Raw genomic sequence first — 12,225 nt, forward strand, 5'->3', positions numbered from 1 at the left:
GAGTGATTCTAACTGTGGGGGGGAGGGGCTATGTGTGACACAACACTGATCACCGCTCCCGATTACCTAGAGCTGTGATCAGTGTCCTGTCACTAGGCAGAACGGGAAAATGGTTGTTTACATCAGCATTTCCCCGTTATTCCTCTCCATGAGACGATCGCGGGTATCCCTGCAGACATCGAGTCCTGCGATCACACTCATGGAGGTCGCGGCAGGCGCGCGCGCCCGCAAACCGCTTCTACAGGTATGTTAACCTGCCTGTATGTGCCCGTCTGCCGACGTATATCGGCGTGAGCCGGACGGCAAGCGGTTAAGAAGGCGTGGCCAGGGGCGTGTCCAATCCCTACGTAATTTTGCTAATAGGTGTCCCTCGTTCCTATTTCAAAAAGTTGGGAGGTATGGCATACATCCAAATCAACAAAGGAATGGCTTCACCAGAAGAAGAATAAAGTTTTGGCCCAGTCAGAGCCCAGACCTGAATCCCATTGAAAATCTGTGGGGTGATCTGAAGAGGGCTGTGCACAGGAGATGCCCTCGCAATCTGACAGATTTGGAGTGTTTTTGCAAAGAAAAGCAGGCTAATATTGCCAAGTCAAGATGTGCCAGGCTGATAGACTCATACCCAAAAACACTGAGTGCTGGAAAAAAATCAAAAGGTGCTTCAACAAAGTATTAGTGTAAGGGGTGTGCACACTTATGCAACCAGATTTTATTTTTACTTCCCTCCACCTAAAAGATTTCAGTTTGTTGTTCAGTTGAGTTGTACAGTTTATAGGTCACATCAAAAAGGTGGAAAAAGTTCTGAAGTTCTCTTTGTCTCATTTTTTTTTTTACATCACAGAAACCTGACATTTTAACAGGGGTGTGTAGACTTTTTATATCCACTGTAGGTGTGAAATGTTTGATCGCTCAATCAGGTCGGATCAGTGTCTTATGTTATCTCTTAAAATAAGTATTGAGCACGTCACCAGGTGCTACTGTCATGAAATGTTCCCCACATGGTGGTAACAACCCATCCAATCCATACATACAAAGACACCAAAACAATCAAGGTCAGATATTGAGTTCTGTGTAATAAAATGGAATGACACAGGAAAAAAGTATAGAACACACAAAGAAAAGGAGGTGCAACTAGGCATGGAAAGAAAAGACACCATCTGAAATCTATCAGTAATTAGAAAGCAATCCTGCCCCTTGTCAGTGCAAATTAATATCAGCTGGTTCAGTCTCAACTGATGGCCTATAAAAAGGTGTCTCATTACCAAGGTGTCCCACAAGAAACATCTCATGCAGACTGCAGACATGCTACAAGAGATGGTCAGAGACTGCAGACATGCTACAGGAGATGGTCAGAGACTGCAGACATTTTACAAGAGATGGTCAGAGACTGCAGACATAGTACAGGAGATGGTCAGAGACTGCAGACATGATACAAGAGATGGCCAGAGACTGCAGACATGATACAAGAGATGGTCAGAGACTGCAGACATAGTACAGGAGATGGTCAGAGACTGCAGACATGATACAAGAGATGGCCAGAGACTGCAGACATGATACAAGAGATGGTCAGAGACTGCAGACATGATACAGGAGATGGTCAGAGACTGCAGACATGATACAGGAGATGGTCAGAGACTGCAGACATAATAAAAGAGATGGTCAGAGACTGCAGACATAATAAAAGAGATGGTCAGAGACTGCAGACATAATAAAAAAGATGGTCAGAGACTGCAGACATGATACAGGAGATGGTCAGAGACTGCAGACATGATACAGGAGATGGTCAGAGACTGCAGACATGATACAGGAGATGGTCAGAGACTACAGACATAATAAAAGAGATGGTCAGAGACTGCAGACATAATAAAAGAGATGGTCAGAGACTGCAGACATAATAAAAAAGATGGTCAGAGACTGCAGACATGATACAGGAGATGGTCAGAGACTGCAGACATGATACAGGAGATGGTCAGAGACTACAGACATAATAAAAGAGATGGTCAGAGACTGCAGACATGATACAGTTGATGGTCAGAGACTGCAGACATGATACAGGAGATAGTCAGAGACTGCAGACATGATACGGGAGTTACTTAGAAACTGCAGACATACTACAGGAGATAGTCAGAGACTGCAGACATGATACAAGAGATGGTCAGAGACTGCAGACATGGTACAGGAGATGGTCAGAGACTGTGAGCATGCTGTAGGTAGAAGACTGTCAGAGATTGTAAACATGCTACAGGAGTTGTTGGAGACTGGGGACATGCTTCTAGAAATCAGACTTAAACCAGGCAAAAGAGAAACAGAGATCAGTGTCTGCAGGGGCCCTGAGGGCTGCACAAAATGTGCCAAAGGGCCCCTGGGCCACAGGTTGGGCACCAGGGACTTAGGATTTAAAGCTGAGGAGATTTTAGTGAATGTTTGTAGTTCTACTTAAATTGTAGTGACAGGTTCCTGGGGTATTGACAGAAAATCACAGCTGCTAATCTACAGACAGACGTCAATCTGGTAAAAGGCAACACTCTGGACACATGTGCCCATTCCGGGTGACTGCCGCCTTTGTGTGCGCAGAAATGACAATGAAATATTTCAAACATCTCAGTGTTTGTACAGGTGACACCGAAGTGTCATGGCTGCACAACCGGTAAGGCAAGGCCTCGGAATCCTGACAGGATTTCATTTCAGTACGGAGAATGCAGGTAATCAGCGTCTTTATAAGATTTCAGTAAAGGTCACTTATTGGCAATGCTGGTGACTGGGACAACAGCCCTCTATGCACGGCTTGTGTACAAGAGACTGCAGAGTGATGGAAGTGTCACGGCTTACCTGAATCCTTCCTACACCCCTTGTGTATTCAGAGAGTTGGAGCTTATTTATTTCTTTTTTTATACAATCCAATGGTGATAATAACAAGATGTGCCAAGACAATGGAAACAGCAAAACCTCTGATAGAACAAAGAACTGTGAAGTGACAATGTTACAATGTTACCTTGGACACAGAGCAACTATGATACATTGTATACTTTGTATTTGGAAAGTCAGTAAATCAGTAAATAATACGCATTTGTAAGAATCTGAATTTCAGCCCAAAAAAGTGCAGCCTTAAAGGATAAATTCACTTTCATGGAAAAAAAGTAGCAAATATAAAAAAATATATAGTGTATACAATTGCTACACAAGTCATATTATATATAGAAGTCATATACTTACAATATCTCACAAAAGTGAGTACACCCCTCACATTTTTGTAAATATTTTCTTCTATCTTTTCATGTGACAACACTGAAGAAATGACACTTTGCTACAATGTAAAGTAGTGAGTGTACAGCTTGTATAACAGTGTAAATTTGTTGTCCCCTCAAAATAACTCAACAGCCATTAATGTCTAAACCGCTGGCAACAAAAGTGAGTACACCCCTAAGTGAAAATGTCCAAATTGGGCTCTATGAGCCATTTTCCCTCCCCGGTGTTATGTGACTCGTTAGTGTTACAAGGTCTCAGGTGTGAATGGGGAGCAGGTGTGTTAAATTTGGTGTTATCGCTCTCACTCTCTCATACTGGTCACTGGAAGTTCAACATGGCACCTCATGGCAAAGAACTCTCTGAGGATCTGAAAAAAAGAATTGTTGCTCTACATAAAGATGGCCTAGGCTATAAGAAGATTGCCCAGACCCTGAAACAGAGCTGCCGCACAGTGGCCAAGACCAAACAGCGGTATAACAGGACAGGTTCCACTCAGAACAGGCCTCGCCATGGTCCACCAAAGAAGTTGAGGTCATGTGCTCAGCGTCATATCAGGAGGTTGTCTTTGGGAAATAGACGTATAAGTGCTGCCAGCATTGCTGCAGAGGTTGAAGGGGTTGGGGGTCAGCCTGTCAGTGCTCAGACCATACGCCGCACACTGCATCAAATTGGTCTGCGTGGCTGTCATCCCAGAAGGAAGCCTCTTCTAAAGATGATGCACAAGAAAGCCCGCAAACAGTTTGCTGAAGACAAGCAGACTAAGGACATGGATTACTGGAACCATGTCCTGTGGTCTGATGAGACCAAGATAAACTTATTTGGTTCAGATGGTGACAAGCGTGTGTGGGGGCAACCAGGTGAGGAGGACAAAGAGAAGTGTGTCTTGTCTACAGTCAAGCATGGTGGTGGGAGTGTCATGGTCTGGGGCTGCATGAGTGCTGCCAGTGTTTTATTGGATAGTGCCGCTATCGAGAAGTGCCCGAGCCGCACAGCGCATGCGCTGTACGGAACTGCACAACAGCTGATTTCATGATCAGCTGTTGAGACGGCGCTTGCACAGATAATAGCCGACGGGACAATTTTATTGTCAGATTGTGCCTCGCGCTTGCGAGGCGTGTTTATTTCTGTGAAGGACGGGTTTGGCCGTCAAAACCCGCCCTTCACTAAACCAAACACGCCCTGCAAGCATCCAGGAAGAATAGCATAAAAACATTTCCTTTGCAGCACTGCCCATCATCAGTTAAATATCCGCCCCTCACCAACAATGAAGACGCCCAAACCCAGCCTTCACCGAAATGAACGCGCCTCGCAAACACGGGGCACAATCTGACAATAACATTCTCCTGTCAGCTATTGTCTGCGCAGGCAATGTCACAACAGCTGATCGTGAAATCAGCTGTTGTGCAGTTCCGTACAGCGCATGGCCAGTGCAGCTCGGGCACTTCTCAATAGCGAGCACTATCTGATAGAACACCGGCACTGGGGGGCTACAGATCATTGAGGGAACCATGAATGCCAACATGTACTGTGACCTACTGAAGCAGAACATGATCCCCTCCCTTCAGAGACTGGGCCGCAGGGCAGTATTCCAACATGATAACGACCCCAAACACACCTCCAAGACCACCACTGCCTTGCTAAAGAAGCTGAGGGTAAAGGTGATGGACTGGCCAAGCATGTCTCCAGACCTAAACCCTATTGAGCATCTGTGGGACATCCTCAAACGGAAGGTGGAGAAGCGCAAGGTCTCTAACATCCACCAGCTCTGTGATGTCATCATGGAGGAGGGGAAGAGGACTCCAGTGACAACCTGTGAAGCTCTGGTGAACTCCATGTCCAAGAGGGTTAAGGCAGTGCTGGAAAATAATGGAGGCCACACAAAATATTGACACTTTGGGCCCAATGTGGACATTTTCACTTAGGGGTGTCCTCACTTTTGTTGCCAGCGGTTTAGACATTAATGGCTGTGTGTTGAGTTATTTTGAGGGGACAGCAAATTTACACTGTTATACAAGCTGTACACTCACTACTTTACATTGTAGAAAAGTGTCATTTCTTCAGTGTTGTCACATGAAAAGATAGAAGAAAAGATTTACAAAAATGTGAGGGGTGTACTTACTTTTGTGAGATACTGTATATGCACAGTATATCTGTAGCAGAAGCTGTGACACCCTTCATTTGTAAATAAATTTAAACTCAACTTGAGCTATAGAGCTCTGTGAAAACAGGCTTTTTACAATAATGTAGAAAAGAAGGTAAAAGGGCAAAAACTGTGAAGGCTCATCATCACATGTGGGCGTTACCTAGGGCACTCTGTATACAAATACAGCCTGCCTCGAAATGGCCACTCCTCCAGACTCACATCCAACCATCAAGGTATTTTAAAATTTGCATAACTCCTCCCAAGAGCCAGCCCACTGCTTACATCAGGACTTAGGGCTCTTCAGAGAGGTACTGAGGCAGGGTGCTGCAATGTTTTGTGTACAACACCCTGCCAGCCAGGGCAGGATCTAGTCTATCTGATCTGGAGGTACAGTAAAAAAAGTTAGGGGGCATAATGCCAACACTAGTATGTATTAGGATGTCATTAGATTAGGGTGATTAAACAGAACCTGTACCCCTTACATCAGATGTCCCCATCAGCGTGCCCCCTTACATCAGGTGTGCCAATCAGAGTGCCCCTTACATCAGGTGTGCCAGAGTGCCCCTTACATCAGGTGTGCCAATCAGAGTGCCCCTCTGATTGCTAATTGCTTCTCGGCCTTTTGGCGAAGATCAAGTGTAGTATCTGTTCTTATCAGTTTCCAGGAGGTGGCGCTTGCTTCCGTCCCTGATCTATGGCGAAATAGAGATGGGATTGCGGTTGCTATGCAAAACCTGCTGGAGTGAAGGTGACCTGGAGCGGTTTGTAGCCGAAAGGGAAGCCTTCTGATGGGGATGGAGAACCACGGGGTCTGAACCAGAGGGTCGGGACCCTGGCCTTCTGGCCTGGATTGGGGCAGATCTAGCTCCAGACAGTTATTTGGGAGAGAACGCTTACTCCTGCCTTGCAAGGGGGGGAGGGAGTGGCAAGTACTTCCCGAATGTAATTAGGAGGAGTGATGGGAGCGACGGCAGAGCCTGATGGTAAAGGGCTCTTTCCAGCTTCCTGATCTCCATATCCTTCCTGTCTGTGGTGGGGTCTGCTGTGGTCTGGGCTGGGGGGTTCAGGGCTTTTTCGAAAAGCCAGTGGTGAATGTGCCCCTGAAGTGGCAGTTCAGGGGTGCCGTATAGTCACGGTGTGAAAGCACTTGATTTTATGGCACCATGGTCACTTCACCACAACACACGTTTTTCGCACCTGCCTCTTGGGCCGGGCCTTTTGGCCAGGACCAGGGGAAATTTTTATGCCTGGCCGGAGGGCCGGTCATTGTATAGCACAATGGCCACTTTCACTCTCCCATCTCACTATCTTCCCCACTCTTTCTTTTACCCCTGTTTGTCACCTTTTTGTCTTTTTTTTGGTTGTCTTTGTATACACGTTTTGTCACTGTGTGGCGAGTAGGGTGTGGGTCCTCGGGCCTACTCTGAAAGTCTTGGGAGGAGGTGGACATAGGCCTTTTGGCTTGGTTCGGTCTCTCTTCGGGAGAGCCCCACTGTACTTGGGTTGGTCTGCTTTGGCAGTCCTTCCAGTTGTGGGGGTCCGCCTGGTTTTGGCCGGATGGACCCTTTGTCTGAGTACCTCAGTCCCTGTCTGGAGCCTAACGCCCCGGGGGATCAGGGTAAGGTCCTTCCCTAGTGGAGGACTCTGTACACCCGTTGCACGTTTTTGTGTTTCACTCTCTATGTGTGGGCACTTTTTTTTTGGCACCGGGTGGAAGTTTTTGAGGTGTGTTTTGCACGCCACTGGCTTTTCGATAGAGTGATTATTGCTAATTGAAAACTTTTCCCAATACCCCGCCACGATGACTTGAAATACAGTCAGCTCTGGCAATTTTTGAGAGTATCTGAGGAGACTGAGCAAAAAAAAAAAAAAAATCAGAGTGCCCCTTACATCAGGTGTGCCAATCAGAGTGCCCCCTTACATCAGGTGTGCCAATCAGAGTGCCCCCTTACATCAGGTGTGCCAATCAGAGTGCCCCTTACATCAGGTGTGCCAATCAGAGTGCCCCTTACATCAGGTGTGCCAATCAGAGTGCCCCTTACATCAGGTGTGCCAGAGTGCCCCTTACATCATGTGTGCCAATCAGAGTGCCCCCTTACATCATGTGTGCCAATCAGAGTGCCCCCTTACATCAGGTGTGCCAATCAGAGTGCCCCTTACATCAGGTGTGCCAATCAGAGTGCCCCCTTACATCAGGTGTGCCAATCAGAGTGCCCCCTTACATCAGGTGTGCCAATCAGAGTGCCCCCTTACATCAGGTGTGCCAATCAGAGTGCCCCTTACATCAGGTGTGCCAATCAGAGTGCCCCCTTACATCAGGTGTCCCAGAGTGCCCCTTTACATAAGGGTTCCCATCAGAGCACTCCCTATATCAGTGTCCCATCATCATTTCTCCCTTACATCAGTGTCCCCATCCCCTTAAATGGATTGTCCCTATTAATGTGTCTCCTTACATCAACTGTCTGCTTCAGACCGGCTCACGGATCAGTGGATGCACTCTCAGAAACTTGGATGGGGGAGCACAACAAAAATCTGTGGGGGGGGGGGGGTACAGCCCACCCCAGCACCCCCATAGATCCGGCCCTGCTGCTGGTCCCTCCTACCAGCCATGATCTGCCTGCATTGCATAGAGAAGCACAGAAACCAAGTAATGATGTCACTGGGTCTACATTAAGGAAATGTGATGAAAATGGTTTTTATTTAAAAATTCAATAAGGTTGATAAAGGAAGATGGGAGGTACCAGGGAAAACAATTAAAGTTCAGCTTTAAATATCGATCATTAAAGTGTCAGTCATGGAGGGGAGGACACGCCTTGTGTAGCAGATAAACAAGCAGAGCAGAAGCAGCAACAATCACACTAGAAAAGTTCTGTGCTCCAGAGAATGTCAATTATAAAGTAGCCGGTCTTCATCTGAATAAACAAGAGCCGGCGATAAGAATGTTTTCTCAGTCTGACTTTAATAGGAAATCGATGGCCCTCAAACAGGGAGATAACCTCTGTGTGACCCAATCATTACTTCACCCAACTTTATCAGTAAATCTATGATGTATAAAAAAAACAAAATCCCCCACAGCACAACAAGCGTGAATGTGGCCACGTACAGCTTATGTTAGACATCTTTAACTGAATATGACCATCTACAATGTGTCGCTGTTTAATGGCTCATGCAGACGGACAGAAAAAACGCCGCTGCTAGGGGTGTCTGCCTTTCTTCTTTTTTTATTTTTATAGACAAGAATAAAGCTGCATGTTATTTAATGCGGCCATACACATGCAGGCATTTATGCACACGTGTGCGCAGCAGGAGCCTGCAGTCACTATATCTGATCTCCCCAGGAGCCTGCATTCACTATAATTGGTCTCCCCAGGACCCTGCATTCACTATATCTGATCTCCCCAGGAGCCTGCATTCACTATATCTGATCTCCCCAGGAGCCTGCATTCACTATATCTGATCTCCCCAGGAGCCTGCATTCACTATATCTGATCTCCCCAGGAGCCTGCATTCACTATATCTGGTCTCCCCAGGAGCCTGCAGTCACTATATCTGCTCTCCCCAGGAGCCTGCATTCACTATATCTGATCTCCCCAGGAGCCTGCATTCACTATATCTGATCTCCCCAGGACTCTGCAGTCACTATATCTGATCTCCCCAGGACTCTGCATTCACTATATCTGGTCTCCCCAGGAGCCTGCATTCACTATATCTGGTCTCCCCAGGAGACTGCATTCACTATATCTGATCTCCCCAGGAGCCTGCATTCACTATATCTGGTCTCCCCAGGAGCCTGCATTCACTATATCTGATCTCCCCAGGAGCCTGCATTCCCTATATCTGATCTCCCCAGGAGCCTGCATTCCCTATATCTGATCTCCCCAGGAGCCTGCATTCCCTATATCTGATCTCCCCAGGAGCCTGCATTCACTATATCTGATCTCCCCAGGAGCCTGCATTCACTATATCTGATCTCCCCAGGAGCCTGCATTCACTATATCTGATCTCCCCAGGAGCCTGCATTCACTATATCTGGTCTCCCCAGGAGCCTGCAGTCACTATATCTGCTCTCCCCAGGAGCCTGCATTCACTATATCTGCTCTCCCCAGGAGCCTGCATTCACTATATCTGATCTCCCCAGGAGCCTGCAGTCACTATATCTGATCTCCCCAGGACTCTGCAGTCACTATATCTGATCTCCCCAGGACTCTGCATTCACTATATCTGGTCTCCCCAGGAGCCTGCATTCACTATATCTGGTCTCCCCAGGAGACTGCATTCACTATATCTGATCTCCCCAGGAGCCTGCATTCACTATATCTGCTCTCCCCAGGAGCCTGCATTCACTATATCTGGTCTCCCCAGGAGCCTGCATTCACTATATCTGGTCTCCCCAGGAGCCTGCATTCACTATATCTGACCTCCCCAGGAGCCTGCATTCACTATATCTGATCTCCCCAGGAGCCTGCATTCACTATATCTGATCTCCCCAGGAGCCTGCATTCACTATATCTGATCTCCCCAGGAGCCTGCATTCACTATATCTGATCTCCCCAGGAGCCTGCATTCACTATATCTGATCTCCCCAGGAGCCTGCATTCACTATATCTGGTCTCCACAGGAGCCTGCATTCACTATATCTGGTCTCCACAGGAGCCTGCAGTCACTATATCTGCTCTCCCCAGGAGCCTGCATTCACTATATCTGATCTCCCCAGGAGCCTGCAGTCACTATATCTGATCTCCCCAGGAGCCTGCAGTCACTATATCTGATCTCCCCAGGACTCTGCAGTCACTATATCTGATCTCCCCAGGACTCTGCATTCACTATATCTGGTCTCCCCAGGAGCCTGCATTCACTATATCTGGTCTCCCCAGGAGACTGCATTCACTATATCTGATCTCCCCAGGAGCCTGCATTCACTACATCTGGTCACCCCAGGAGCCTGCATTCACTATATCTGCTCTCCCCATGAATGCAGCCTCACCATTGCCATAAATGCAGCCTCACCATTGCCATGAACGCAGCCTCACCATTGACATGAACGCAGCCTCACCATTGACATGAACGCAGCCTCACCATTGACATGAACGCAACCTCACCATTGACATGAACGCAACCTCACCATTGACGTGAATGCAGCCTGATCGATGCCCATCTGCAGCCTCAGAGGGGACAGGGAGGGGACGGGACGAGTGCCAACAGATTACATACAGGAGAATCTCCTGTTTACTTGGCGGCCTTTTTAATACAAAGTCCCGCCTCCTATGATAGACAGAACAGTTGTCCAATGCCAGCCCAGGAGACGGGACTTCCTATTACAGAGGCCACCGAGTAAACTGGAGATTCTCCTGTATGAAATCTGATGGCGCTCGTCCCGCACCCCTCCCTGTCCCCTCCGAGGCAGCCATAACTGAATGATAAATACGGTATATATCTTTTGTGGCCTCCCAATGATTCGTTGGGGGCCACAAAAGATATTTATATATCCAAATTGAATTCTGCGCCTTATCATCCAGTAGCTGCTTTCCGCCTTAATAATGGAGTGTAGGATGTCTTTCCAGTGTCCAGACGCACCAGACAGGGGTGCCCCCTTTCACCAGGGCTATTCGCACTGGTTATGGAACCTCTGGCAATTGCGTTGCGCTCATCCCCCCAAATTCAGGGGATCAGCGTGGGTACTCTGACTGAAGCGACGGCCCTTTATGGAGATGACCTGGTACTATTTATTCGAGACACAGGACCTTCCCTACAGGCTGCACTGTCGCTCCTGGGCAAGTTTACAGAGGTCTCTGGCCTCAAGGTTAACTAGACCAAGTCCAAATTACTTCCTTTGCGTTCCCATCCCATGTCTGGGCAGGCAGACCCCAATAATCCCCTACAGCGGGTCACTCAAATTAAATATTTGGGACTCATAATAACCAACTCGGTGATGGACTTCATGGGTCTCAATGTCCCCCCGCTGCTGGCTTTTTTTAAAAGGAAATTACATGCTTGTAAAAAAACCTCCCTTTGTCACTTATTGGGAAGATAAATTTGAATAAAATAAAAATGTTACCCTTATTCTTGTACATCCTAAGAAACTCCCCAGTGTGGACCCCCAAATCAATTTTCAAATCAATAGATAGCATGCTCTCCACCAGAGGGATTCCACGCCTTAAATTGCCCATATTACAGCAGCCCTGGGGGGAAGGGGGCCTAGCGGTGCCCAATTTTTATAAATATTTCCTCACTGGCCAGTTGACAGTGGCTCACCGCTGGCTAACTACCCCCACAGATGATGCCTTGGTATCCCTGGAAGCTGCCTGTTTGGGATCATATGAGGCGCTGTCCCTCTTGGTATAAAGGATCGAAGGCTCCATGCTCACTCATCTCTTCCATGAGCTCAGTTATTAAGGCATGGTCCGTGGCCCAAGGGTTTAGACCTTCTAGGCCTGGCAAATTTTCTCCTAATCTACCTTTATGGAGAAATCCATACCTAATGTATTTTTTTAATAACACAGGCACGGTAGTCTGGACTAAATATGGCATTAAGACCTTACACCACATGATATTGAATGGCTCTGTGATGACCTTCGATGGCCTGAAAGAGCGCTATGGCCTACCAAACTCGCACTTCTTTAGATATATTCAACTACGACATGCTTTTTGCTCTTAATTTGGCAGAGACCATCTTGACCTTGAACCTAATGACCTAGAACTACTGACACGCAGTGATTCCTTGTCTAAACCAGTCTCCAGTTTGTACAAAGACCTTTTTCCCAAAACAGTCCTGTTGACAGGGACTTGCAGGCTGGCCTAGGAGGCAGTGGCTCCTAGTTTTGGATAGAGGCGATTGG

The 12,225-nt window shown here is 47.3% G+C and overlaps 1 protein-coding gene and 2 pseudogenes across 2 annotated transcripts in view; 2 read left to right on the forward strand and 1 right to left on the reverse strand.

Moving 5' to 3' along the window:
- The window catches only part of B3GNTL1 (UDP-GlcNAc:betaGal beta-1,3-N-acetylglucosaminyltransferase like 1), a 431,353-nt gene that overhangs the window by 235,399 nt on the left and 183,729 nt on the right, over nucleotides 1-12,225 (reverse strand). The gene's annotated exons all lie outside the window — the stretch shown is intronic.
- On the forward strand, nucleotides 5,996-6,128 carry LOC141114648 (U2 spliceosomal RNA; annotated as a pseudogene).
- LOC141114677 (U4 spliceosomal RNA) lies at nucleotides 7,120-7,241 on the forward strand (annotated as a pseudogene).

This window comes from Aquarana catesbeiana, linkage group LG12 (assembly GCF_042186555.1).
Source record: "Aquarana catesbeiana isolate 2022-GZ linkage group LG12, ASM4218655v1, whole genome shotgun sequence".
NCBI lineage: Eukaryota > Metazoa > Chordata > Amphibia > Anura > Ranidae > Aquarana > Aquarana catesbeiana.